General features: G+C 34.7%; 1 protein-coding gene and 1 long non-coding RNA gene across 3 annotated transcripts in view; one reads left to right on the forward strand and one right to left on the reverse strand.

Annotated features, from left to right (window-relative positions):
• Positions 1-26,292, reverse strand: part of SYT1 (synaptotagmin 1) — a 427,179-nt gene that overhangs the window by 338,874 nt on the left and 62,013 nt on the right. For both annotated transcript variants that reach the window (XM_082419035.1, XM_082419034.1), the window contains exon 2: positions 16,415-16,476. The gene's annotated coding sequence lies outside the window, so the exon portion shown is untranslated. The remainder of the gene's footprint in view (positions 1-16,414; positions 16,477-26,292) is intronic.
• Positions 16,462-25,110, forward strand: LOC309640465. The gene is made up of 2 exons (XR_014252248.1): positions 16,462-16,506; positions 18,135-25,110. It is a non-coding gene; the product is annotated as an uncharacterized lncRNA (long non-coding RNA).

Genomic DNA, 26,292 nt, shown 5'->3' on the forward strand with positions numbered 1-26,292 from the left:
GTGATAACGCTTGTCTATTAGAAGATATATACAGATATAAACATATGTGTGTGTATCTTGCATTCAGTAAATGCTAGCTGTAAAAATAGTAAGCACATAAGAAACGTTTGCTGAAAACATGAAGGGATGAATAGATAATTTCTTTCTTATTGATTTAAGGTTCATCCAGTAATTCTTGAACAATATTTCATAATACACAGATTAGAAGTTAAATGGTAGTATTAAAAGAGTTGAAGGTTATAAATTTGCATTCCTATTTTGAATCAACAATCCTCTATTTATTTTTAGAGAAATGGCAACTTAAAAATACCGCTGGCTTCTCAAATCTTCTAAAGAAAAGTTGATGTGTAAAAACATCAGATAATCAGAATGAAGACTGGCTAATTCTAGTCGGAGCAGTTAAAACATGGCATATTTATGACTCAGACACCCTAATTATCTTAAACTCATCTATTTCTTTTGCTGATTGCCTATACTCAACTAGCGTTCTGTGATTAATTTTAGAGTTTATGACATAAAAGGATAGCTGTCCTAGAAGTCACAAACTCATTGTGTTTCTATATTTGCATCTTAAGTTAGGAAACGGCAAAAAATTCCACATTGGACAGCTACATTATTCAATAAATTATAGGATAAATGGATAAACAATATGTAGCACATACATACAATGAAATATTATTCAGGTTTAAGAAGGATAAAAATGCTAACACATGCTATAACATGGATGGACCTTGCTGAGTGAAATAAGTCAGACACCGAAGGACAAATACTGCATGATTCCACTTATATGAGATACCTACAGTAATCAAACTGATAGAGATAGAAAGTAGAATGGTGGTTTCCAGGGGTTGTGGAGAGAGGGAATGGGGAGTTATTGTTTGATGGATATGGAGTTTCAGTTTGGGAAGATGATGGTTGTACAACAACAGTGTGAAAGAACTTCATACCACTGAGCTGTACACTTAAAAATGGTTAAAACAGTCAATTTTATATTATTCAGTTTTATATTATGTATATTTTATCACAATTTAAAAAAGGTCAAAATAAATGACAAATTTGTATAGGGCTAAAGATACAACTCTTGAAAAGAAAACCTTATTGTAATGGAGTGTTTGGGGATGTGGATTAATCTAGCTTTGGTGAGGAAAAAAATAAGAGAAAAGAAAATTTTCAATAAAGCCACCACTATGATAGATCTGAGTAAAAAAGTCATCAGTTTGGTTCAACTAGCACTAGCACAAACTCTGGCACAGAGTCTGGGACACAAGGATGATTCACCTACCACACTCGGCAGTTCACCCTCTCATGCAGAGAGAAATTCTTCAAACATTGTTTTGGTATAAGTCTGAAGTTTGTCTGTTTAAGAGTACGGGTTTTAGCACTATATAGACTTGATTCTGTATCTGGCTCAAAAATTATAAGATATGTTACATTAAGAAAGTTAGTTTGCCTCTCAGTTTGCTCGTTTGTGAAATAGGGGAAAGTACATGTAAAGTGTTCAGGGGGAAGTAAGTGTTCAGTTAATGGTGACCACCATTGCTGTCAGTCCTAGGACAGAGGCATGGGCTGGCTTGGCCTCACTGTGCCACTTCCATAACTGTTGTTACCAGCACAGAAAGAACACAGCATTTGTTTCATCATTACTAATTATATTTACATCCAGAGTTAGTTATGATAGAAATTGAAAATTAAAATTTAAGCATTACTTTCTTGATCTGAGTCGTTCCAATAGAATGGTTGGTATAGATGGTTGCGATGGACTGAAAGTTTGTGTCCCCAAATATCTCCACCCATACCATCTAAGCTCATCATTTCAGGACCTCACACTGTGTAAAATGCCCTATGTCATTTGCTTTTTGGGTTAACACTATTGTGTGTAGGGGTTGGGGGAGAGCAGAGAGAATGCAGGGCTGGTGCGAATACTTTGAGCCGGTTCCTTTTTTCTTAGTCGCTTCCCTATACCAGCTGCACTGAGGTGTGCTGACCAAGAGAAAAGTGGGGTTAGGAAATTAGAAGCTGAAACTGCTTTAAAGAAAAGGCATCTCAAGAATTTTAGGTGGGAAGCAGAATTACATCAGGAAAAAAGCAAAGGTCAGAAAGAGATAAGGCAGTATGGAAAGCCAGCTTTACTTATTTTTCAAATTTTGGGTAGGGTCAATTCAGTGTCAGGAGAAATGGAGAAGCATTCTGCTGTTGTCCCCCTTTCACTCATCCCGTCCCCATTCACAATGCTCTAAATACTGTGGCTCAGCGGAGACTGTGGCTTTTCATGGGTTTGTTTGTGCAATGACTCTGAGTAAATATCTATCTCATGAAATAGAAAGAAAACATAACTCTTTCATAGGTGGGGGACTGCCTGTATTTTCTCCATTTCTGTAGCTGTCTCAATAACAAATTTGGCTTTGCCTTTCGTAAACTATATTGACAATTGTTCAAATCTCATCATAATTGGAAACAATGGGCATATTAATAATTACACAATTATGCAAACCCATCTTTTTCTAGAATTATGTTAATAGGCATAATTCAGATAAATTTTTAAAAATCTTGCATTCTAGAATACAATGATATTATAAATACTATCACATATAAAATGCTCTAAGACATAATGGGGGGGCATTATGAAAACCTTCTCTAAAATGAGGAAAATGTATTTTAAAGTACAAAAGAGAAGGAAAATTCAAGGCTAAATAATGTTCAAATATTGCATACTTAATAAAAAATAAATACTTCCCAGGAGATGTTAAAGTGAACGTGTCAATGCTACATGCCAAAATCAAATAGATAAGCAAAAACCCTGAGCAACTGGCAAAATAAGAATTAATTTTTACATTTCAGACTGTTGAAAATTCATATAATACCACTTTGGGGGTCATCGAGTTAGGAAACCAATGCACTTTGGGCATTTGTTTAGAGACTTTCCTTCCTCAGTCTGAAACATTTTGTACCACTTCATAAACATAGGCTTTGCCAGGATACTTTTGAAAGTGGAAAATAAAAACAATAGCAGGGTTAAGCAATTCATATTAGCCATAAGGAGACATAAATTGCTCAAATGTACAATGGAGCATATGCTGAACCAGATGTTTAATATTTTAGAATAGGAAAGAAATAAAATTGTCTGTAGTTTATGTAAGGATTAACTTTTAAGGAAAAGAGAAAAATAAGATATTTATCATGAATTACATTCTGGTGATAAATGAATCATTATTACTAAGACTGGGATATACTTATCTTTAGAGGCAGAACAGGATTCAACATCAAAAGGAGAGTGGTGGTGGTATTGATACTCCAGGTCAGTATTATAAAGGGACTTTTATGATATTTGCAAAAGAATGACAAACAATAAAGGAAATTAAAATGGTAGATATGAAATTTACTAACAACATAGGTGAGGTACTAAAATGAGGAGAAACTCAGTTGATTCCTTAACGTGGGGGAAAAAGCAGCAAAATAAGAAGTGTTGTTATCTGATATTTCCTTGGTGAAAGAATAATTTTACAATTTCAGTTTTAGATATCACATACCAAATTTTATGTAACTTTTTTAAAGGAAGAGTGTATCATTTTGCTATGCAGTGGCATAAAACTGCCCTTAACTTTACAGTGGTGCATGTAATAGCATGTGTTGGGTATAATTTATTTCTGGAAACCTGCTCAGCCTACAGTTGGGTTAGGGTTATTTTCTCTGGAGAAAATGACCCCATTTGTGACCCCAGAGGAATGCATTTCTTGGTAGGGTAGAAAGACTTTTTGGTACCCTTCACAACAGGATGCATGCTGATTTAGCTTACTTGTAGAACCATGAAGACTGTCAAAATGTCTCAAGTCTTACTTTTGACCTCTCTGAAAGGGAGCCATGCTATTGACCTTGTCTAATTTCAGTAGCATTTGCTTTACGGAGGAAGAGGCCTTCTAGGAGAGGGCTCATGGTAGACTACTACTGTATCGAAACCAAATTTCATCTTGTATTCAGGATTTCTAACCAGCCTTCATTACTCTTCATCCTTTGTACTTTCCTTCGTCTTTATTCCTTGCAGACTTGTATGTGGTTTATGATTTTAAAAAAGTGCCCCTTAAATATTGCAAAGGAGATATCTTTAATAGCAAATATAACAACAGAAGTACTATGTTACTGTATTAACAACTTCTGTAATAAACACTTAAAAAGCGTGTACTGGAATTCTCATATGAAGCCTATAAAATAGGATTTATTATCTCCATTGTAATACATGAGGACATTGAGGCAAAGAGGTTAAATTGTCTTCCTGAGGTCATTCAGCAAGTAAATGGCAGAAAAAGGACCTGAATGCAGCTCCTTCCTCCACTGCCAATGTTCTTAATTACACAAATGAATAATGCAACCCATAATAATGCCCTGGTGCTGACAAATATGTAAATAAATCTCAATGTTAGAGCAGATCAAAATTAGCATTAATCACTCGGCTGAATCATTTGTTTTGAAGTCTTATTAACTTTAGACTTCACATATCTTTAAAACCATATTGCTGATTTTAAAGCATTTCCCTTCTCTTTTGTAACTATACAACTTATATTTGAGTAATGAAAGATGATAAAATTTTTAGAACAAAACAAAGACTAATTTCAATAAGAGCATCCAAATCAAAGCTTAATGTTTCTAGAAATAAAAAATGGACTGAATTCTATCGACTTCTATTGAATAAGTATAATAACTAACTTCAGTGTAGTACCTACAATCATGAGGTCTACTAAATTGCCCTAGATCCCATATCTAGCTAATAAGCAGTGGAGCTGGGATTTGAACACAGAGAGTGAGTTTCCAAAGCCAGTACAATGCTGTGATATGATTACAGAAGGCTCCTTCTTTAGTGTTCTAGGAAATGCCCTAAGTCACGAAATTTGTTTAGCTTTGCTTTACCATGAATAGTAATGATTGTGGGAAACCCATCATACCCAATGTCCCAAAGAAAGCAACAAAATTCTCAGTCATCTAGTAAATAAATACATAAAGTGATTCTGACCATGGTTAATCATATGAGAATCTTAAATTACTGTAAGTCAAAGGACTATTATTCTCTTTATAAAATAGACAGACATTCCAGTATTTGTAATTACTCTAAATATAAGCCAGTTGATGGCAGAGGCTGTGCTTTGGTCGCTTCTATATCTCTTAACACCTGGGATAGTGTAGACAGTAGGCACTCACTAGCAAATATTAAAGAATAATGAATAGGGCTTCCCTGGTGGCGCAGTGGTTGGGAGTCTGCCTGCCAATGCAGGGGACGCGGGTTCGAGCCCTGGTCTGGGAAGATCCCACATGCCGCGGAGCAACTAGGCCCGTGAGCCACAACTACTGAGCCTGCGCGTCTGGAGCCTGTGCTCCGCAACAAGAGAGGCCGCGATAGTGAGAGGCCCGCGCACCATGATGAAGAAGAGTGGCCCCTGCTTGCCACAACTAGAGAAAGCCCTCGCACAGAAACGAAGACCCAGCACAGCCATAAATAAATAAAAATAAATAAATTTAAAAAAAAAGAATAATGAATAAAGGGATAAATTTCTAAAGTTTTACCAATGATTTTAAAGGGAATAAGTCCAGATAATAACATAAGCATAAAAATCTAAGAAGCACATACTGTGAACATCATTTGTTAATTTACAAACAAAAAATAGAGTAAAAATATAGTTCTTTTTCTTTAGGTGATCTTTTACACTTATGGCTATCATTCATTTAAATTTTGGTTCTACTTTTTCTATCTAAAGATAGCTGTCTTTAATAATTAAATTCTCCTACCTTGGTTTAATTTTAGCATCTGAAGGACAAATAGGCATGATGCAAGCTAATGTTTATTGATGATAAGTGATAAAGTAGTAGTATATGTACATCAGGTATTCTTCATAGACAAATTACATTTTAAAAAGTGATATATTCTTTACTTCCACCTCCTCTCTCCATGCCATCATTCATACAGGAAAATGAAATAGGCTTTGCCTTCACCAGTTGTTAAATGTTTATTTAAGAGTGATAACTTGAAAAGGGGTAAATCAGACAGACCTGAGTTCAAATGGTAAAACTGCTGCTTACTAAATTAGGCTAACTTTATAAGGCTGTCAGTTCTTATTTTCATTATCGATGAACCCATGATAACATAGGAGGAGTACTTTTGATAATCAAATGAAATTTAATTGTATAATTAGTAGAGCATGTGACACAAACTAAGAGCCCAAAAAGTGTTCCTTTTCCCTTCCTAACACTCTTCCTTTTTTATAAGAACTCTCTTAGGTCTATGTGTGAGAAAGCTGATCAGGATTAAGGGTAAATTATAAATTCAAGGAAAAGGGAATTTTTTTCTGGATGACCATTATTGTCTAAAACAGACGTCAATCAATAACTTTGATTTCATCAGCAATGGACTGTTGTAAAATGAAATACTGGATTCCCAAAACAGTAAAGTCAAATTTTCACATAAAAGGAACTTGTTCTTTTTACAGTAACATAGTATAAGTTTTTATAAAATAATGTAATAACATCACTACAGCAATCCAGTTAGCTCTCAGAGAGTCTCAGGAAGCAGACTGGACAGATTTTTTTTTTTCATCATCTAGATTAAAAAAAGTAGAGAATCAAAGAGGTAATTGCTTAACTTTTGCTGATGGTAGATTATATGTATGTATTATTGTTATCCAGTAGTAATTTAATAAGTAATTTCCTAGCTCTATGCTACTATTACACACACACACATGTCTATACTTTTTGATTACAGGGACTTAACTACTTCAAATAAAGAGAGGTTTGACTAAATGAAGCTTGAGCGGAGCATTTACAAATAATGTTTATTCTCCAGTGAATCACAAACCCTTTCCTAGTTAAAATCTGCTTTCCATTAGGACCTTTCTTACTGAAAACTTCTTGCTCTATTTGGTGTGCCAGGAAAGCAAGATTGTTAAAAATAGTCATGCCTTGAGTGAGAACATCAACTCCCAATAGTATTTAAAGAGGTTTAATAAATCTAGGGTAATGTGAATAGTTTTTCAGAAGCATGCTTGAGCACCTGAATTTTTTAAATGTACCCTCTTTGTTATTATTTTCCAGTGTGTTTAGAGTCTATAAAGAGCTGACCCATTGAGTTCTTGAAAGCACCATCAAGTGTTCAGCAATTGAGAGGAAAATTATTAATATAAAATACAATATCCAATGGTCCTCTTTCTTTATTTTCCTTATCTTTCTTAAGCACAAAAAGTTCTTGTGAAATATAAGCGCAATGTGCTCTAAAGATCTGTAGTAATATTTTAATCACCAAATAAATAATTAAAAAAAATTTTTTTAAAATATATATATATTTTTTGATGTGGACCATTTTTAAAGTCTTTACTGAATTTGTTACAATATTGCTTCTCTTTTATATTTTGGTTTTTAGGCCATGAGGCATGTGGGATCTTAACTCCCTGACCAGGGATAGAACCCACACCCCCTGCATTGGAAGGTGAAGTCTTAACCACCAGACCACCAGGGAAGTCCCCACCAAATCATTCTTAAGCTATGGGCTCTGAAGCAAAATTATAGGAGGTCTGTATGGCTTTCCTATGCAAAACATCTTTCATTTGTAAGGTTTGATTCTAATAAAAGTTGTAAAAGCTCATTTACTAGTCATGGGTGTATAATACAAGCATGTATGCTACAGACAAAGAAAGACAAGAAAAATAGTCACCTTATATCATGCTTTACTCCATGCACTGACACCCCTAACTAACTCATGAACTCTTTGGAGGTTAAGACATATATTAACACACATTTGACAGCATCATTTTAATTCAGATTATTTCTCTTCAGAAATATTTTATAAAATTTTAAAGAAATAAACTATATACTTTTTATTATTCAGAGTCATTTTTTTTGAGGAAGGAAGGATCCAGTGTGGGCAGAGACAAGATGGTGAAGTAGAAAGACATGAGCTCACGTCTTCTTACAGAAACACCAAAATCACAACTAACTAACTGCTGAACAACCATTGACAAAAGAAAGAATGCTGGAACCTACCAGAAAGGATACCCTACATCCAAAGATAAAGGAGAAGCCACAGCAAGACAGTAGGAAGGGTGTACTCACGATAAAATCAAATCCCATACCTGGGGCGGGTGGGCAACCCACAAACTGGAAAATAATTAAACCACAGAAGTTCTCCAACAGGAGTGAAAGTTCTGAGCACCACGTCAGGCACCCCAGCCTGCAGGTCTGGCAATGGTAGGAGGAGCCCCCAGAGAAACTGGCTTTGAAGGCCAGCAGGGTTAGATTTCAGGAATTCCACAGGATTGGGGGAAAGAGGAACGCTACTCTTGGAGGGTGCACACAGGGTCTTGTGAGCACCAGGACCCACAGAAAAAAGCAGTGACCTCATAAGAGACTGGGCCAGACCTACCTGCTAGTATTGGAGGGTCTCCTGTGGAGGTGAGGGTGGCTGTGGCACAGTGTGGGGACAAGGACACTGGCAGCAGTAGTTCTGGGGAGTACTCATTGGCATGAGCCCTCCTGGAGGCCACCCCTTCTCACCAAGACCTGTCCCCGCCCAACAGCCTGTAGGCTCCAGTGCTGGGATGCCTCAGGCCAAACAACCAACACGGCAGGAACACAGCCCTACCCTTCAGCAGACAGGCTGCTTGAAGTCTTCCTGAGCATACACCTGCCTGATAAACACCCCTTGATATGGCCCTGCCCACCAGAGGAACAGACCCGGCTCCACCCACTGGTGGACAGGAACCAGTCCTTCCCACCAGGGGGCAGACAGCAGAAGCACGAAGAAATACAACCCTGCAGAATGGAAACTGCAATCAGAAAGTTAGTTAGACAAAATGAGACAGCAGAGGAATATGTCCCAGAGGAAGGAACAAGATAAAACCCCAGAAGGGCAACTAAGTGAAGTGGAGGTAGGCAATCTACCTGAAACAGGCTCAGAGTTATGAAGATGATCTAAGATCTCAAAAAAGAATGAAGGCACAGATTGAGAAGATACAAGAAATGTCTAACAAAGAACTAGAAGATATAAAGAACAAACAAACAGGGATGAACAATACAATAACTGAAATGAAAAATACACTAGAAGGCATCAATAGCAAAATAACTGAAGCAGAAGAACGGATAAGTGACCTGGAAGACAGAATGGTGGAAATCACTGCTGAAGAACAGAATAAACATAAAAGAATGAAAAGAAATGAGGACAGTCTAAGAGGCTGCTGGGACAACATTAAATGCACCAATATTTGCATTATAAGGGTCTCAGAAGGAAAAGAGAGAGAGAAAAGACCTGAGGAAATATTTGAAGAGATAATAGCTGAAAACTTTCCTAACATGGGAAGAATAACAGTCACCCAAGTCCAGGAAGCAAAGAGTCCCTGACAGAATAAACCCAAGGAGAAACATGCCAAGAAACATAGGAATCAAATTGACAAAAATTAAAGACAAAGTATTAAAAGCAACAAGGGAAAAGCACAAACATACAGGGAATCCCCATACAGTCATCAGCTGATTTCTCGGCAGAAACTCTGCAGTCCAGAAGGCAGTGCATGAAATATTTAAAGTGATAAAAGGGAAGAACCTACAACCAAGAATACTCTACCTAGCAAGGCTCTCCTTCAGATTTGACAGATAAATCAAAAGCTTTACAGACAAGCAAAAGCTAAGAGAATTCAGCAGTACCCAACCAGCTTTGCAACAAATGCCAAAGGAACTTCTCTAGGCAGAAAAGAAAAGGCCACAATTAGAAACAAGAAAATTTTGAATGGAAAAGCTCACTGGTAAAGACAGATATACAGTAAAGGTAGGAAATCATTTTCACACAAATATGATATCAAAACCAGCAACTGCGAGAAGAGGAGAGCACAAATGCAGGATATTGGAAATGCATTTGAAATTAAAAGACCAGCAACTTAAAAACAATCTTGTTTATATATAGACTGCTATAGCAAAACCTCATGGTAACCACAAGCTGAAAATCTACAATAGATACACACACAAAAAAGAAAAAAGAAGCCAAACATAACACTAAGGTTAGTCCTCAAATCACAAAAGAAGAGAACAAAGGAGGAAGGGAAGAAAAAAGACCTACAAAAAAAATCCAAAACAATTAACAAAATGGCAATAAGAACATACATATCAACAATTACCTTAAACATAAACAGATTAAATGTTCCAACCAAAAGACATAGACTGGCTGAATGGATACAAAAACAAGACCCATATACATGTTGTCTATAAGACACCCACTTCAGACCTAGGGACACATACAGACTGAAAGTGAGGGGATGGAGAAAGGTATTCCATGCAAAGAGAAGTCAAAAGAAAGCAGGAGTAGCAGTACTCATATCAGACAAAGTAGACTTTAAAGTAAAGACTGTTACAAGAGACAAAGAAGGACACAAGATAACGATCAAGGGATCAATCCAAGAAGAAGATATAACAATTGTAAATATATATGCACCCAACATAGCATTTGCCTAATATATTGAGGTGCTCCTAACAGCCATAAAAAAGAAATTGACAGTAACACAATAATAATGGGGGACTCTAACACCCCACTTTCATCAATGGACAGATCATCCAGACAGAAAAATCACTAAGGAAACACAGGCCTTCAATGACATATTAGACCAGATGGATTAACTGATATTTATAGATCATTCCATCCAAAAGCAGCAGAATACATATTCTTCTCAAGTGCACATGGAACATTCTCCAAGATTGATCACATGCTGGGCCAAAAAGTGAGCTTCGGTAAATTTAAGAAAATTGAAATCATATCAAGCATCTTTTCTGACCACAACACTATGAGATTAGAAATCAACTACAAGGAAAAAAAAAACTGTAAAAAACACAAACATGTGGAGGTTAAACAATATGCTACTAAATAACCAAGGGATCACTGAAGAAATCAAAGAGGAAATCAAAAAATACCTAGAGACAAATGAAAGTGAAAGCACAATGACCCAAAACATATGGGACACAGCAAAAGCAGTTCTCAGAGGGACGTTTATAGCAATACAATCTTACTTCAGGAAACAAGAAAAACCTCAAATAAACAACTTAACCTTACACTTAAAGGAACTAGAGAAAGAAGAACAAACAAAACCCAAAGTTAGTAGAAGGAAAGAAATCATAAAGATCAGAGCAGAAGTCAATGAAATAGAGATGAAGAAAACAATACAAAAGATCAATGAAATTAAAAGCTAGTTCTTTGAGAAGATAAACAAAATTGATAAACCTTTAGCCAGACTCATTAAGAAAAAGAGGGAGAGAGCTCAAAACAATAAAATTAGAAATGAAAAAGGAAAAGTTATGACACCACAGAAATAAAGAATCATAAGAGATTACTACAAGCAACTATATGCCAATAAAAGGAAAACCTAGAAGAAATGGACAAATTCTTAGAAAGGTATAACCTTCCAAGACTGAACCAGGAAGAAGTAGAAAATATGAACAGACCAATCACAAGTAATGAAATTGAAACTGTAATTAAAAATCTTCCAACAAAAGTCCAAGACCAGATGGCTTCACATGTGAATTCTATCAAACACTTAGAGAAGAGTTAACACCCATCCTTCTAAAACTATTCCAAAAAATTGCAGAGGAAGGAACACTCCCAAACTCATTCTATGAGGCCACCATCACCCTGATACCAAATCCAGACAAAGATACCACAGAAAAGAAAATTACAGGCCAATATCACTGATGAACATAGACACAAAAATCTTCAACAAAATACTAACAAACGAAATCCAACAATACGTGAAAAGAATCATGCACCATGATCAAGTGGGATTTATCCCAGGAATGCAAGGATTCTTCAATATATGCAAATTAATCAATGTGATACACCACATTAACAAACTGAAGAATAAAAACCATATGATCATCTCAATAGATGCAGAAAAAGCTGTTGACAAAATTCAACACCCATTTATGATAAAACAACTCTCCAGAAAGTGGGCATACAGGGAACCTACCTCAACATAATAAAGGCCATATATGACAAACTTACAGCTAACATAATGCTCAATGGTGAAAAACTGAAAGAATTTTCTCTAAGATCAGGAACAAGACAAAGATGTCCACTATCACCACTTTTATTCAACATAGTTTTGTAAGTCCTAGCCACAGCAATCAGAGAAGAAAAAGAAAGAAACGGAATCCAAATTGGAAAAGAAGAAGTAAAACTGTCAGTGTTTGCAGATGACATAGAAAATCCTAAAGATGCTACTAGAAAACTACTAGACTCATCAATGAATTCGGTAATTCAGGATATAAAATAAATACATAGAAGTCTATTGCATTTCTATACACTAACAACAGTAGTTCAGAAAGAGAAATTAAAGAAGCGATCCCATTTACCATCACATCAAAAGAATAAAATACCTAGGAATAAGCCTACCTAAGGAGGCAAAAGATATGTACTCCGAAAACTTTAATATGCTGATGAAAGAAATTGAAAACGACACAAACAGATGGAAGGATATACCATGTTCTTGGATTGGAAGAATCAAAACTGTCAAAATGACTATACTACCCAAGGCAATCTACAGATTCAATGCAATCCCTATTAAATTACCAATGGCATTTTTCACACAACTAGAATAAAAAATCTTAAAATTTGTATGGAGACACAAAAGACCCTGAATAGCCAAAGCAATCTCAAGAAAGAAAAATTGAGCTGGAAGAATCAGGCTCCTGGACTTCAGACTATACTACAAAGCTATAGTCATCAAAACAGTATGGTACTGGCACAAAAACAGACATATAGATTATGGAACAGGATAGAAAGTACAGAGATAAATCCATGCACCTGTGGTCAATTAATCTGTGACCAAGAAGGCAAGGATATACAATGGAGAAAAGACAGTCTCTTCAATAAATGGTGCTGGAAATGTTGGACAGCTACATGTAAAAAAATGAAATTAGAACATTCTTCAATACCATACACAAAAATAAATTCAAACTGGATTAAAGACCTAAATATAACACCAACTACTATGAAACTCTTAGAGAAAAATAAAGGCAGACCACTCTTTGACATAAATCACAGCAAGATCTTTTTTGATCCCTCACCTAGAGTAGTGGAAATATAAACAAAAATAAACAAATGAGACCTAATTAAACTCAAAGCTTTTGCACAGCAAAGGAAACCAGAAAGAAAACGAAAAGACCATCCACAGAAAGGGAGAAAATATTTGCAAACGATGCAACCGACCAGGGATTAATCTCCAAAATTTACAAACATCTCATGTGGCTTAACATTAAAGAAAAAATTTAAAAAATGGGCAGAAGACCTAAATAAACATTTCTCCAAAGAAGACATACAGATGGCCAAAAAGCACATGGAAAGATGCTCAACATCGCTAATTATTAGAGAGATGTAAATCAAAACTACAATGAGTATCACCTCACAATGGTCAGAATGGCCATCATCAAAAAGTCTACAAACAATAAATGCTGGAGAGGGTGTGGAGAAAAGGGAACCCTCATATGCTGTTGATGGGAATGTAAACTGGTACAGCCACTATGGAGAACATTATGGAAGTTCCTTAAGAAACTAAAAATAGAGTTACCATATGATCTAGCAATCCCACTCCTGGGCATGTATCTGGAGAAAACCATGGTTCGAAAGGATACATGCACCCCAATGTTCATTGCAGCACTATTTACAATAGTCAGGACATGGAAGCAACCTAAATGTCCATCGACAGACGAATGGACAAAGAAGAAGTGGTACATAAATACAATGGAATATTACTTAGCCATTACAAAGAATGAAATAATGGCATTTGCAGCAACATGGATGGACCTGGAGATTATCATACTAAGGGAAGTAAGACAGACAAAGACAAATATCATATGATACCGCTTATATGGGGAATCTTAAAAAAAAATGATACAATTGAACTTATTTACAAAACAGAAACAGTCTCACAGACTTAGAGAATGAACTTATGGTTACTGGGGAGAAAGGATGAGGGGGCAGGGATCAATATGGAGTTTGGGATTGACATGTACACACTGCTATATTTAAAATAGGTAACCAACAAGACCTACTGTAATGCAAGGGAGCTCTGCTCAATACTCAGCAATAACCTAAATGGGAAAAGAATTTGAAAAAGAATAGATACAAGTATATGTATAACTGAATCACTCTGCTGTACACCTAAAACTAACACAACATTGTTAATCAACTATACTCCAATATAAAAGAAAAATTAAAAAAAAAATAGAAGGAAGGATTAGGGCATAAGAATTCTGGAACCATTAAATCAGATGATATGTATCTTAAAAAGAGTCACTTTTTCCTTACAATTACTTATGAGTAGTTAAACATGTTGTTGTTAAATAAAAGACAAAGACTGAAGGGAAAAACAGCCCCATACCACAAAATGCACCAAGAAAAGGCATGATTTTTTTCTTGGAAACATACATTATTTTCCCTAGGATTATTCCAAATGAGCAAAAGATGTCATCACTTGAATCAGGTCCCTCCAAAGTATGCCATACTAAATCCTATTGAAAATTACATTTCAAATCAAATAACTTATATAAGTCACACTGAATAACAGACCAAATAAGTTATAGATTAATCAGATCAGATAAAAAGCCATTGATAGCTTGTCACAATAAAATTATAAGAAGATGACTAAGAAATTGTGAGAGGCTAGGGTAGGTATTATCTGGCTCTTGTATAAAGACCTTAAAACAAAAATGTATGGTTTTCATTTAAAAATCCAACCTTTTCCCCAATAAGTAATGTAAGGAATTGAAATTATGTTTAAAAACTGACTTATTTACATAAAAACAAAACTTAAAGGGAAGCTAGACTTCTTGTGGGACAATTTCTAGGTGTTATGTTTTGGCTGAATTACTTAGTTGACTTTCTCTGGTCAGTAAGATGTTGGCAATAAAACATGTCAAAAAGAAATTGCCCATTTATTTCATATTCTGCAATTCACTCAAATTGGCAGCGCTTTTTTTTTTTTTTAAACATGATAGAAAAATCTAATTCTTAAATTATCCTTTTTATACCCAAGACGATGTAAACATATTATGTCACCTCAGAAAAGCAATTCACATATTTGGAGTTTCATTTTTAAAACAAGGAACAGTTTTTGAAAGCTCTGAAGTTTGAATTTTATAAATCTCTGATTAAAACTGAAAGTGTAGAGCCATCCATAACCACAACAAAAAGTGAGGTAAAGTACTCTGTATAAAGTGAGGCAGCACAGGGATAATATTCAGATAGGTAAGTAAAAGAAAATCCTTTTCTTCCTGCTTCTCTCACACTTCAAAAGTAAAATAAGTTTAAGATAAATTGCATTTATATCATCATTACCATGATTAATTATATTTAATCATTTAATGCATGAATCACATCTTAAAGTTCTTTGGGTGCTAGAAAATCTTATTATGTAAGTGTACTTTGTATATATCCTAGAAAAATTATTCATGAATTTCTTTTTTTATATCACACTTATAGCCTTTCCCTTGGACTTTATTCTGTTTTGATATATATCAAGATATAGAGCTATCATTTTGCTACTTCACTACATTTTACTTCAACATTTCTGTTTTAAATTTTAGAGAAGTGCATTTGCAAACTCATTTCAAAACTACCATGGTATTAAAAGTGACATACCATGGGTCACCAAAGTGGATTTTGCTTTCCTATATTTATTTTACTATTTTTGATATTCACATATTCAAAATTTATAATCGTTTACATTATATGTAATTGTTTACATCTAGGAAATCAATACAATATTACTAGTTTTACCAGAAAGAATGATATCAAGAATGCACTTAATTTTGTTTAATAAAAACATATTTAGGAAAGCAATTATTACTAACAAATAATAGCTATGTAAGGAAATACACGTCATAATTAAGTTGTGAGAAGATTGGAAAGAAATGTACTAATGAGATTAAGCTCTGCTTTAATGCCTGCAGATGGTTGCCATTTTTTAATAATTCTAATTTAATGACTATAAACAAACCAAGTGTACTGATTCTGCTTAAAATTTTGTTGAAAGTGAAAAAAAATTTGTATCACATACAGAGAACGTGAGGTACTTTGATTAAATTGTACTTATTACCTGTTTTTCTTCTATAGAATTTAAAATGATAACGATGCTAGTCAAAAGATATGATAGAATCAACATAAACATTTTCTGCCACATATATGTATCACAAGGATTACCCTGGCCTCTTATCTAAGAGGATTATAGGATAAATGATTTTCAGTTTGCTCCAGTAAATTGAAATTGAGTTTTAGAAGGCTCTATTTACTTAGTATGTTAGTTTCTTATCTTAGAAAATAGAAAGGTGAATATTTCTGTAAAAGAAATTTGTAAGGTCTTCTAATTTTATAGAAGCTCTAGTATAATCATTGTCTCGTTAAAGTACTTACTGTTCTTTAGGAATTCTGGGGTATTTTGTTCTTTGTTTTCTTTCTTTCAGGTATTTTTTTTCCTAAAAGGAAACAATATGCACAATGGTTAGGTGAGTACACATAGTTCAGAATCATTTCATATTGTCATGAATTATAACTGATTCATTTTATTATTTAATATTTCTACTTAAACATCTTGCACTATATACATCCAAAAACAATACAATATCATATATATATTTAGTAGATATAGTGTAAGATAGATAGGGATTTTAAAGTTGAAGATTTAGAGATCAAGGTTCTGTGCATAGTTTATACACTGATTTTGTGGAAGTTCATTATGCTCCCTACATTATAGTTTTTCTATTTGAAAACTGAAATACTACTAAGTTAGGCAGACATTGTTAGAGAATATTTCATTATTTTATTCATCAAAAAGGAATCATACAATTATTAGTCAATTAAATGCCTGTTGCTATATTGAGCACTTCAATATATTCTACCTATTTGCCTATTTTCAGAGCCATATCAAGGTTCGGATATAACCTAAAACTATTCTAGTGTGTGTGTTTACGTGTATAAGTACATACACATACATTTATACACATATATACTATATATATATAATATATGCACACATATATATAAAATCCCATCAGGGATAAAGAGAAAAATAATCTCACAGCATCGCAGAGAGCAGTACAACTTTCAGTTTAGAGAATAAGAAAATTAAATCCTTCCCAAGAGTCAATATCAGGAACTGCTTTAATGTTATAAAGATATCAAGAATTTCTGATTTGGTTTGATAAGTTAGCAAATCACAAATGAACAATTTCACAGTGCTAGAGACAAGTACCTTTTTATTATAAGTTCTCATCAGTTTTGGTCATCAAAAATTTAAATGGAATGAAAATCAAGAAGGAAAGAAGTATTTAAAAATAGGTTGATAATAGGCACGTTACTCTGTTTAAAGAGTTCTCACAGCGTCTATTTTCAACAAAAGTACAAAAATATTATAATGACAGCAGCTCTGGTGATTGGCTTACATAGGTACTCAGTGGAAAAGATGTGAAGTGACAGCTATATTTCCAAAGCTGCATTTACTGCATCTGTTCAATGGTTAAGACTCCAAGGTCTCCTTTCATTTTAGTCCTGCTTGAAACTCAACTGTTTTCTAGCAAAATCCACTAGAAAGAGCAATGTAAAAATGCACCTTAGATTTACCTGCCTGCCTCTTAAAATATGACTCTGAGCCACAATCAATTTTAGATAAGATTTCCATACATAGTTTCTGCTTACTGACACTTTTCTTATTAAAACAAAAGCTACAACAGAATTCTATGGACGTACATATTAAGGTAACAGAGTGGCATAAAGCTCTTTATATGAAATACAGGGACAAAAATCTGTTAGAAAAAATGAAGTCTTTCTACTAAAAAATTAAGAGAATACTTGACATTATACATATTGCATGTTATTACTAACCAAGGGACAGGCTTCCCAAAGGGATGCAATGAAAGGATTAAAGTTTTTGTGACTTATGAGCCATCTGCAGGGATTTGGTTTCATTTTGGTTTTGCATGCATATCTATCACAAGGATGAATGGGCAAGCCTGTTCTACTGTAGGGAACAAACAACTATTTTATTTTTAATCTATGTGCTGAATATGGATGTGCATAGTATTTTTCTGGTAGCTAATTTGTCTCTTGCATGTATAAACATCTCTCTCTCTTTTAGAGGGAAAACGTGAAAATAACACGTGATGATTCTGCACCTCCCGTCAACCATCTGGTTTTTCAGTAGTGTAATTGCTATCAGTAGGTCTGACTCAGTTTCCTGGTACTTGGTACTTTTGCCTGTTTTTACAATACTTAAAAAAAAAAAACCAAAATGAATCTGTTTAGGTAGGTAGGTTCACATAATTTTCACAATACATGGTATGTATTCATAGTCAGTAAAACTGCTGGCTCTTTCATGTTCTTTTTATCTAGTTTTAGAAGCAAGCCTGACATCGAGAAAAAAGAAAATTGTCTGAGACTTAGGTATCACTATTGCTCAACAGTGGCTAGAAATTGCTGTGGAAGCCTTGTAGCCCTAATCATAATTCTATTTACAGAACTAAGCAAAACACTGCATGCTTTAGGCATCATAAATACTACAGATCAGTGTTTCTTGTTTTTTTTGGGGGGGGAGGGAACTACTTATATTCATTTTAATACTAGACATTTAAAAATGCACAGCTTTTTAAGAAAGGGGACTTAGATTAAAAAATGACAAATAACTAATATTTACATCCAAACTTTAAAAAATATCGCCAGTATTTCATTTTGATGAAAACATTGATTTTAACTGAGCATTCACTAACACAGCATTGAGCTAAATATTTATTTAGGGTTGGATTTAAAGTCTGCACTGTGAATCTGTGCAACATGGCTACTGGTAAACATTATCCCTTGACTGGAATGGCAACAGAATCTCTATTCCAAGTTTTAAATTTCAGAACTGCAAAATGTTGCTAAACTCAGAGTTCTCTTTACTGTCTCCTACTGAAATGCCAAAACTTGTCGTCACAACAGGGTTTCAAAGTTGTTGTGCCATTTCCTCGGCACAGATAACATTATTCCTAAGGGATTTTGTTAGACAGCTTTTGGCTTAAATTCCTATTCTTGGAACAGTAGTCAGCAAGCAGCAACTACTATAAAAAGAGACACTATCCAGGTCATTAGTGACTGAATGCAAGCTTTTAAACAAAAAAGTAAAGCACAGCATGACAATTAAATGGCTTACATGATTCTAGATTAGATCCTGGACCAATGGGAAAAAACAATTAGCCATTAAGAACATTATTGTGACAGTGGATGAAATTTGAATGTGGACTATGCATTAGATAATGGTATTACATCAACGATAAATTGCCTGTGTTTGATTCTTGTTCTCTGTAATGTAAGAGAATGTCCTGTACTCAGGAAATACACTGATATATATGCTAAAGTATTTAGGATAAGTCACACCATGTTTCCAACTTATTCTCAAATGGTTTATGAACTGTATATATACACACACATATGTAACATATGTAATATGAAGAATATATATGTATATATATGTATATCACTTTTTATGAGAAAGAGAAACCGATATATAGGATAAAATGTAAACAGTTGGTTAATCAAGGTAAAGGGAATATGAGAACTTCCTGTCCTATTCTTGCAACGCTTTATGAGAGTTTGAAATAGCAAAACAAACATAACCAAAAAAAGAGAACCTAAAACTATCTTTTAAAAAAATTAAATAAATATAAAATGCCATTTTTCAGTATCTCTACAAAACATTACACCGAACTGTGGCTATTCTTATTTTGATCATTAAGCACAAGATGGTTTTATTCTGTCTATAGCTACAAAAGATAAGACAATGACATTTATCTGGGTAACTATTAGAGAATATTAGGTGATAAAAGAAAAATATTCCATCAAGTAATAGAGTAAACAAACAAATGTTCTGTACCTAAATGCAATCACTATAGTTGCTGGTAGGAACAGTAAATAAGGCAATAACACAGAATATGGACTTTCCTTTAAAGGAAAGTAGAAGGCCAAAAGATTGTACCTCATATTAGAGGAAAGAACATTTTCTATGTTTTGTATCTAACCATTCACAGTCACTTAAGAGGCTTAAGTCTAACAAGCCTGTCCTCATTACGATAGAAGCAAATATTTACCAACAAAGAATGAAATGGGTGGGTGGGGGGAAGGATGAAGGGTTTGCTCATTTTTTTGATGTGACACTTTATTGTACAAGTCAAAACATACTATAAAACATCTGTTGGCAGTCAGAGTTATAACAAATCACATACTGGGTTCAACCATGTTTAACATTTTCATTATACTCAAAATAATTATTTTAGAATGGGGGCCTGATAATGAGGCAGAATGGCACTGAGCCAGGAGAGAGCCAGTTTGTACCTTGAAAAGGAGGATGGGAATTAATTAAATGAAAAGCTTGGGAAAGTTAATTGGGACTGAGTGAAGATAAGGACACTATCAATACATGAAGAAATAAAACAATTTTTAAAAAAGGTATAGCAGAAAGCCACAGTGAGCACAGCAAAGGGAGAAGAAACCCAAAGAAACATGAGTCACAGGACCAGAATTATGCCTAGGGGAGCCTCTGTTGGCCTTCAGCTCCTAGAATTGTTCCTATCACACAAATAAATGTTTGTTGAATGAATAATATTGAATATTGATAAAAGTAAAATTAAGTGTCATAATCCTAGTCTGCCTCTGTCTTATCTAGTGTGTGACTTTAGGCAAACCCCTTAATCTATTTTAACCTCAATTTCATCAGCCATGAGTGTGGAAAAAGGTGATTCTCTAAGGTGCCTTCTGTTTCTAAATATTTCTGTATGTGGTTTTGTTTATTAAAATGGGTAACTGTGAACATTTTTGTAGAAGAGAATAGCCAGATATGAGTTTTAAATGAAGACAAATGGAGGGTGGAAAAGAAAAGATGAATAAAAGAGCAATGCATTGATTCAAGTAATGGGAAATAAATCCCATCGAAAGAGACTTTAATATAGAAGAGAGAATGCAAAATGTGCTTTATGGCTTTGGCATGTGTGAAGTGACATTTACATATACTACTGATAGAAGCATGCAGATGTAGAAATCTTTATCTGTTCTTTTTATTATTATTGTGACACTACACACTCACTGCTTCCACATCTAGAGTTCCCAAGTGAATAGAAGTGGAAAGTGTTCAAAAGAAGCCATGAAATGGCAGGAGTTTATAGAAATATTGTTACTACATGGTCATAGAATTGTTACTGTCCATCTTAGAGAAGAGAAAGCTGAAGAAAGTCTTAGGATCTATATTTAATTCCATGAAGAGCTATTTAATTCAAGACCCACCAGGCACAGTTGCAGATACCTCCATGATGCCTTTGATGATCAACACTGGCTTCCTACTCTTTACAATAGCCAAGACATGGAAACAACCTAAATGTCCAGCAATAGATGAATGGATAAAGAAGATGTGATAGATAGATACACACACACACACACACACACACACACACAAACACACACACAATGGAATACTACTCAGCTGTAAAAAAGAATGAAATAATGCAGCAACATGGATGGACCTAGAGATGATCATACTAAGTGAAGTAAGTCAGACAGAGAAAGACAAATACCATATGACATCATTTATATGTGGAATCTGAAATATGACACAAATGAACCTACCTATGAAAAAGAAACAGACTCACAGACATAGAGAACAGACTTGTGGTTGCCAAGGGGGAGGGTGGTAAAGGAGGGATGGATTGGGAGTTTGGGATTAACGAATGCAAACAATTATATTTATGTATAACTGAATCACTTTACTGTATAGCAGAAACTAACACAACATTGTAAATCAACTATACTTCAATAAAACAAATTGAAAAAAAACCCCACTAGCTTCCTCATGTTTTCTTTCCTACAAGCTTGTGGAGCACTTACATTCAGTAACACATAATTTAGCCCTTACTTATATATGATCTCATTACTTTCCCCAGTCCCATCTATGCTGATTTTGAGTTGACTACTAGAGGAGGCATGTGCTATGCATTTGTGTTTCCCTACAATAAGGTGGTACTTAAAATGAGTAAATGCATGGTAAACACTCATCTGTTGATGGAGATGGGCAGAGTATATTTTGAGCTCAGAAAATGTACTGGAATACTGATTGGCAGATACCAAAAAATGACTTCTTGGCCATTAACCATGGTTGGTGATCCTGGGGCTTCTGTGTATCCCCTACCTTGCTTTCTTATCAGCACCTATTCCTCTCAGCATTTTTGGGAAGAAAGGCCAAGGACCTATTATAGGGGGATGAAAGGTATACTGTTATTTAACTAGAAAGACCTAGTCAAATAGCCTGAAAGGCACCTGAATCTATGACTTGAAATTAGTTTGCCAATTCAGTCTGATCTATCGGAGAGGTGAGAGGGGCCACTTTCCCAGCTTTGTCAGAAGAGAGCAGAATGTTTCTTATGGTTCTATGTTCAAATCAAGACCACTGATGGTGATACCACTATAAGAAAGCTGGAGGGTCGCTGATGGCAGAATTAGTGTCTCTGTGGGCAGCCAGGGGTACAAAAGAAGAGGAAGGCACAAGGGAAAGATAACACAAACGAACTGGACTATTTTCAGAGGGTTTTGATTTCTCTACAGATTCTGGTGCTGCAACAATTAGAGACTGTGGAGAATATTTACATAACATAGATGCTGACATAATTGCTGGAAAAGGAGAAGCCAACCAAATATCTTTGCAAAGGGCTCCAAGGTAGCTATAAAAACCGCACCTGTCCTAATAAGACACGATGAAGTGACAAGCAATGAAAATAAGTTAACTCAACTTTCCCAATTTTTTTGAGGTTGGGTAGGGGGAGTGGGGCATCAATTCTGTATACAGATTTAAGACTGAAGGAGAGAAAATGACATTTAAACCTTGATTTGCTGCAAATTCAAGCCCAACAAAGTTCAATGACCAAATAAGCGTGATGTTGGGATATGGCATGAAATCTTTACAGGTCTATGCTAATTGGCTCAAATTTTGTTGTGTTTTGAGTTTAGTTCAGCACCATGGGAAAGTACCAAGCTGGAAGTTTAGGGCCAGCTGTGACAAAACCATAGCCTAGAAGAAGTGGTCTTCAGTCACTTCTATTTAATTGGGGAAAAATTGTAGAGATAAAATAGAAAATAAGTGATTTCTCACATTAAACTAGTTCTCAAGACATTGTCTTCTTTATCTCTTTCTTGCTGGTACATTAAAAAACATCAACACAAATTTGCTTATAGTATCCTGGGCCTTTATATTCACACGAAAACTGCCCTCTTCAAAGATTCATTGTCGGGGTTTATATGCTTATTTTTGGAGAAGCAGCATGATTTTAAAAAAGTAAGTATAACTGCTATTTAATTAGCTGCACTCAGCAAACTGCATATATTTATCACATTCATCTTCACAAGGACATGGTGAAGTAGGTGTTAAATCTCTGCCTAGGAGCAAACTCAGGTCACAACTTCTTTGGAATTAGTAAGTGGTAGAGTTAGTATCTACATTCAGCTCTCTATCTGAATCCCATTTTTCTTTTGCAACAAAGTCTCTGTAGTGTTGGAATGGACTTTGAGAAGGTAAAAAGCCTATTTTCTAGTCATTCCTCTTCTACTTATTCAGTGTGTATCACCTGAAGCAATTCACATGCTTTCAGCATCTTAATTGCTTCATCTGTAAGATGGGGTAACACAATACCTACCCTAAGGAAAAAGACTAGATTACTTGATTTATTGAGGTATCTTTGATTTCTAAAAGTAATTGAATATATCTAATCTCTGCAGCGTAAAAAGCCTTAAAAGTAGAAGTCTTTTCAAGGAATGTTCAGCATGTAACCTTTGTAAATTCATTACTACTCCTGGAACTTTTACCTGAATCGCATTATTCCTACATTAAACAAAAGATTTCTAAATCAACATAATAGTTTCATCTACATATGAGGATTTACTATTGTGGGATTACCTTCAAGGATATATTTATGAGACGCATAAAACATTTGTCCTACAAACATCTACATATTTCACATCAGATTAGGCAGGAAGTAAAAGTTGCATGGTCATGGATGTCTAGAGATACATTTTCTAACTAGAGTCAACCAAATTTGAGTGAATATCTAAGTTAAGAGCTAAATAAATACCAGGGGAATGGCTAAAAGATGTTATGTGATGACCCCAAAACACAAAAGTTTGTGTTAACTCAAACAGCCAAACTCTCAACTCTTTAAATGGACAATGCTTATTTAATTCTAAGAGGTTTAGAAATTTAAAAAAAAAAACAAAAAGCAAACAAACAAGCAAAAAAACCAAAACCAAAAAACTTTACTTGGAGAAAACACATTTTAAAAACTAGTTCTTAGAATTAGATGTGTGGGTATTGGAAATGGTAAGCATTTCAAAGAATAGAATGGGATTTCCACTCCAAAAGTGAATGCGCATGAAGTCAGTTTCCAAACACCAGACTCAAGATCCCCCATCAGTGGATGAAAACAAATTGATAAATAGAAAAGACCAAAGGGCAGAAGAAACGAAATAAGACACTTGCTATAAGAACAAACCACTTGATTCTGATACAATTATTTTTCTTAAAATAACCATAAATGCAATCCTATAAAATTTTGAATTAATGATTTACTCCGAGAACTCAAAGATGTTTTAAAAACCTAAATATATTTGAGAGAAATGAAGAATGTCCAACAAGTTACATGGGGAATGTATAGTTAAGTCACACTAAATTTTTCACTAGAGAAAGCAGTTGAGTGATCTAGCATTAGAAATTTGGAGGAGAGTTCAATAAAATTTTACTTAAAAATTTGACACTATTTTACTTGGGTTTGAAAAAAGACTTTCATTTCACCCATGAAATGATATAATGAATGTAATAACAACAGATCCAGTGAGGCAATAACATGGGTGAGCTGGTTTCTCAGCTTCTATTCTTTGATCCTTTAGGGGTCTAATGTGAATGGCAACTAATTTTCACTGTCAAAAGGAATACGATCAAGATTAATTCCTTAGAACTAAGTCCTTAGAACAGGGAAATTCCCTTGGAGGTAGGATTCTAGGCAGGGATTATAAGGGCCTGAGTTTTGGGCCCACTGATAGAAAACTCAGCTGAAGAGAACAACCTTCAATTTAAAATAAAAATTCTTTTGGAATTACATATTACAGCAAGTGAATTTTTACTATGTTTCTCAGTGGTGTTCTGGTTTTTGCCATAGAATTTCCTAGCATTGTAATTTCCTCTTCGGTTATAGTTTAAGGTCATGTCATTTTTGAAAAGAAACTGATTTTGTTATCATCACTTCCATCTCTTTGATATAGGGGAGACTCAGAAACTAAACGTAATAATTCACTTTAACAGACTTCAATGAAGTCTATGTAGTATCATCTACCACATGTGGATTTCTAATTTTACTAGCAATCATAACATGGACTAAAATGTCAACATAATGAAATCATTTAAATGCTAATTATATTAAGAATAGTAAACTTGGTTGGCAGAGGTTGATGGGAAGCACAGACCTTTTCCGAATTGAATACAAAGCAGTCTTACTGTCCGTATACTGGAGGTGGCCCCAAGTCAAGTCACAGTTCCATCTCTCTAATCAGGCAAATCTCAACAAATGTCCTTGTGTTTCTGTAGTACCATTCCAGGAGTTGTGTGGAACAAAATGAAGTAGAAGAAAAGGTCTCTGTCCAATAGAATGCCAATTCATATCTGTATCATAGCACTTAGTACATCATGTTAAAGTTTTTGGGGTTGTTTAACTCCATGACAATGTACTAGGAAGCACCTAGTACATTGCCTGGCATATATGAGGTTCTAAATAAATGTCTGTTGAACTAAACACTTGAAGAACCCAATCAGTCTCCCTTCTCTATGCAGTACCCTCTCACTAAAAGTCTAGTTTACCAATTTGATGGTGCGGTTGTATCATAAACTCCAGACATTTCAAGCAGAGAATATTATATCTTATTCTATACTATTCCACATTCTCTCTCTCCCAGGTAGAAAACTACTACCTCTCAAACCTTATTCTTTTGCCCATTATCTGGGTACTTGTTCACTTTTCTTTTAGGTTCTACAAGAAAAAGCCAGGTTAGTTCTGTGATGTGTCTAATATGAAAGTTACATGATAGGGAACTAACATGGATCATTACCTTAACAAGGGGTGAGAGGTGACTGTCTTGGTGAATTAGGGACATTCAAGCCTAAAATATAAAATTCTGCATTGTTTTGATAAGCTATAACAGATTATTCATGGTCCTAAGAGGCCGTTTCTATGTTGGAC

This window comes from Balaenoptera physalus (assembly GCF_965194825.1).
Source record: "Balaenoptera physalus genome assembly, chromosome: 13".
In the NCBI taxonomy this organism is placed as follows: Eukaryota; Metazoa; Chordata; class Mammalia; order Artiodactyla; family Balaenopteridae; genus Balaenoptera; species Balaenoptera physalus.